The sequence below is a fragment of the Pinus tabuliformis genome, chromosome Q (assembly GCF_031772625.1).
Source record: "Pinus tabuliformis cultivar Carrire ecotype Pingquan chromosome Q, CPIR1, whole genome shotgun sequence".
Lineage (NCBI taxonomy): Eukaryota > Viridiplantae > Streptophyta > Pinopsida > Pinales > Pinaceae > Pinus > Pinus tabuliformis.
In genome coordinates, this window is record NC_142296.1 from 268,518,887 (window position 1) to 268,523,349 (window position 4,463).

The window sequence follows — 4,463 nt, forward strand, 5'->3', positions numbered from 1 at the left end:
AAGGCTGCCATCGCTCAACCACCGGGAGAGCTACGTGAGTGACTCGACTGATAAGGAGAGGAACGAGAAGAACAAAAAGGCCACCATCGCTCGACTGTTAAGGAGAGGAACTTGAGTTTCTCAACCATTTTGGTGGGGCCGCCATCGTGAGTAGGCAAACTCTCGACCGGCCCCCCACCAAATAATTAGGGGACCTTCTAGCAATTTGAAGGGAAGAAATATAAGTAAGCAGAGTTATTAGGAATGAAAAGAGAAGGAACGAAGAAAGAAGAAGTGACTGATGAGTGAGTTGGAGTGCTACGAAGAGCATAGCACTATAGTTTTGAATAAAGACCTCTAATATGATGAGAAAACCCAAGCACTTAGGAAAAACGATGGAGCAGGATCACATAGAGCAACAAGTTATTGCGGACAAAAGTTTCAGATCCATGAACTTTGTAAAAAGCATACCGGAGGAATATGAGCAATCGGAGCGGAAAAGAAATAGGGAGAAGAACAAAGATTTCATCCATTCCCCACGAATCCACAATAATACCTCTGTAACCGTGATGGATGATAAGGGGAATAAAAGAACTAGGGACTCCGCGGGTTGCTTGGAGGAAATGAAAGGGGGGTCTCGTCGCTCGACCAAGTATGCTACTGAAGAAACTGTAGAACATGTCAGGCAATCCGCAAAAAGGAGAGGGAAGCCAGTTCTAGTGAGAGTGAAAGGATCTACCTATCTTGGGAAAAAGAAAGCAGTGATCCCGAGCTCTCGAAAAGGAGTAGGGAGAAAATCTCTCATTATGTACATCCACGATGTAACCCAACTTTCACATAATGGATGTTGACTCCCCAGGAAATGTCGTGTTTAAATCTCATCATAAATTGATTAAGTTCTCCATTTACTTCTACCTATTATTATTACTCACTCAAATTGAGGAATGAAAATCGCTCGACCAACGATGTGAAAGCAGGCTCCGCTAGTATTTACCCACCCACCCCAATCCCCGAGGGGAGAGGAATTGGAAGCTTGCTCTACTAATATAAAGGTCAAGCAAGCAAGAAATTCTAGGTCAATTAGCGAGAAAGTGAAGCATGGTCATTATTAAGGAAAGGTCGATGAGGTCCGCTTCAACCCCGTATGGGCTCACAGCTTTCCATTTTCTCTTCTATGGGGTGGTTCAAATCTGTGATATTTGCTTCAACCCCATATGGGCTCACAGTGCGATCAACACTCCCACTAAGTTCAACAACAATCATGAATAAGGGAAACACCCACATTAGAACCAGAACTCCCAGCACCGGTAGAAAACGCATGCCTATGCCCATCGGATCTAATTGGGTCACCCAGATATCAAGAAGAGAAAGGTCAAGCAAGGTTGAATTCATCAATATAAGGCAAAACTCCAAATTTTGATTGAAACTAGCACATCCATATGCTAGCTACCTCTACTTATTTAGTTGGCGGGGGGGGGGGGTTCCTAGATCGAGGAAGAGAACAAGCAGCAGCCACAGTACACCTAATTACATTAATCCCTTTCAAACTAGATTCTTTTGACTTGTTAGGAGGAGCCACCTACTTCCCAATTCTCTCCATACCCTGCCTACTATTGCTACTCACCTACTTACAGCCATCAGGGTCAGATATTTCACTTGCTAGGAGATCAGTCACTTGCCTTCAGTCACTGGCTAAGATGTGGCTGGACAGACCAATCACTGGCTAGGATGGCTAGTTCATATCGCAGGAATAATCTCGACAATGATGGGTTCCTCCTTGCTACCTTATCAGCCGCAGGCAGGAAGGAATAAGGAAATATGAGTTCCAGAAACACATTACAATATAGATAAGGCCATCATAAGTATAGCCATGATTCGAGGGTGGTTACATCATCTTCGGGAAAATTGAAGTGCCTAGTTCTGAGCCCTCTCTTAAGGCTGGAAGGGCTGATGCATTCGATAAGTACTGCCTAGGAAATCTTATAAGTGTGATATTTATCTGGTCTTACACCGCCTATTTCAAAGCACAGCTACCTCACTCACCTAATTGTGGCTGGCTAGTCAATAGAGGGGCTTTACAACTCGCCCCTCAATCTCCCTCTTCTCTAAAGGGTCAAGTCTATTATATGCTATTAGCAACAACAAAGTCCTATTGTAAAGAAAGAGAGCCAGTCGTATGTACTATCAGTCAATATATACGTATTAACAACACCACTCACCGAGAATAGTCATTGTGGGTCTGAGACAATAGGTGTAATCGTGGCCCTCCAAATAGCTTGTGTTTTATCATCCATGCTACAATGCCGCGTCGAATAGCTTTGAAAAGAACTGCCTTTCTTATTTTTTTTAAGTAGTATCATCAAAAAGAAAAGACTAGGGACATAAAGCAAAGCATTGGATCTTCAGTTCCTCCAATGATTCATAATCATTTTCATTGGGTCTATCAGATATATTCTCATTAATACAGAGTCAAGTAATATGATATGAGAAAGATCGATGCAGACGAGACCTATATCTATCAAGAGTGAAGTGGTTAATACGTCCGTCTCTCCATAAACCCTACTCTAATAAAGGAACCTAACTAAGAAGCTCATTGTCTAACTCAGTCTGGGCTCACAACAATCCTAAGATATATTCTTTTTATCACCACAATACGTAGGGGAATTGTCAATGGTCTAAGGTAAAGGTCAACACAACACAGCTAACACCAAAGCTACAGACATATTCTTTTTCTTACTGCCGCCTGACATGAGGAATAACTACACACTCATAAAGCTCCTAACTCAGAGGAATAACAACAAAGCTTAGAAGAAAGGCAAGGCTCAGAAGGGATAGGAATACTGCCTAACTCAGATAACTAACACAAGAGTAAGGACAACTCAACTAAGAGCTCACCGAACAATGCTCAACAAAGGCATTACAGTCATAGGAACATAAACACCCTGAGTCAGAGTATTAGGCAAGGCATAAGAGGGATAACTCAGGCCTGCCTAAGAGTCAGAGGGATCAGAAAGAACCACACAAAGACATCTAATAACCAAAATGAGCCCACTAAGAGCAGCTAAGATAACGAAAAAAGTAGCACAATTAGGGTGAGCCAGCCGAACTCTCGACTAAAAGGCCACCGTCAACTCGACCGAGTTTACAAGGGAGAGGTGTCGTTAGGCCGCTCGACCATAGGGAGAGGAATAACGCCTTTTTCAGCTCTTGCCTTTGCTTGCTTTGGTGGGGGTTCCAACTATTCTTCTCTTGCTTGTTCGCGTGGGATGGAATGTGTGTCATCTACCTTGATCTTCGTTCGTATTGAGCTTATCTATTAGCCACCTCCTTTCTCTCTACTCTCTCACTCCTTCTAACTCCTATTAGTAGAGTAGTCTTAGTGCAGAAGTAGTAGTTGTATTTCTCTTTCTCTCTCTCTTTAGTCCAACCAGTCATTCTAAGTTATATATATAAATGATTTAGCCAAGGCTAAGCAGTAGTTCTTCACGTTAGCAAAGCAGTGTGTCATTCTTGAAATGAGACTTATAACGACTGGTTTCATCCCGATCTAGTTGCCTTATATGATCCAGATGGGTTATCGAACTTGAGTTTGTCTTTAATCAAATCGCTTAGTTAAAGCAGTTGAGGAAGGTAATAAATTCTATAACTCACCCGACCTGCGACCTTATAAAAAGGAGATTTTATTGAATGAAACTATTGAATGATAAGCTTTTATAGAATCTATTCCAATCAAACTAAGTGCCTGCTCCGAACAAGGTAGTTAATCCATTGAGAAATCAATATTGTTTGGTGTCAACTTGGGGGCCTTCTCCTTCTTCTCGGCCAGTGATGGGCCCTGCTCTCTTTTCCAGTGGGAATGCCTATTTTGTAAGATGGGGCAGTAGTTGTTGGGAACACCTTTATTGGAAGATGTATCAGTTTATAAGGTTGCATTATATATGTTATTCACCACTAGGCTCAACAACTTATTCAGGTGAATCAGAAGTAAGAGATCGTGCATTGTTTCCAAAATATCCAAGAAGAAATGCTCCATCATTTTCAAAAACATCCAAGAAGGCCTCTCCACCTGGATTGAGTGGATCTACTGATCAACTATCAGTTATCAGCTGACCCTATGGAACCACTGTCTATGGCAACCAGCTCTTGTCAATGACCACTTCCTTATGGGTGACCACTGCTGGCTATCAGCGACCTCCTAATCGGTTCACAAATAGATAAGGCATCGACACCTGGATCAACTAGCGGCTCTCAGCAATGCCCTTCTGTCTATTCAACTATGATTGATCGGATATGATCGGCTGTCAACTACCTTCCTTCTGTCTATGACTGACTATCAGCGGCAAGGTCGAAGTAGGCGGTAGAAGCATGCATGCATAAGTTCGAAGGCAGGGAGCAAGAAGATGATATCTCTCAAGCAGGAAGTTGTAGAGAAGGTTGGATATAAGATACTGCCAATAGGTAGGTATAGAGATGTCTCACAGGTG

General features: G+C 42.5%; 1 pseudogene; it reads left to right on the top strand.

Moving 5' to 3' along the window:
- Positions 1–341: 341 nt before the first annotated feature.
- LOC149219217 (small ribosomal subunit protein uS11m-like) lies at positions 342–854 on the top strand (annotated as a pseudogene).
- The last annotated feature ends 3,609 nt before the right edge of the window (positions 855–4,463 follow it).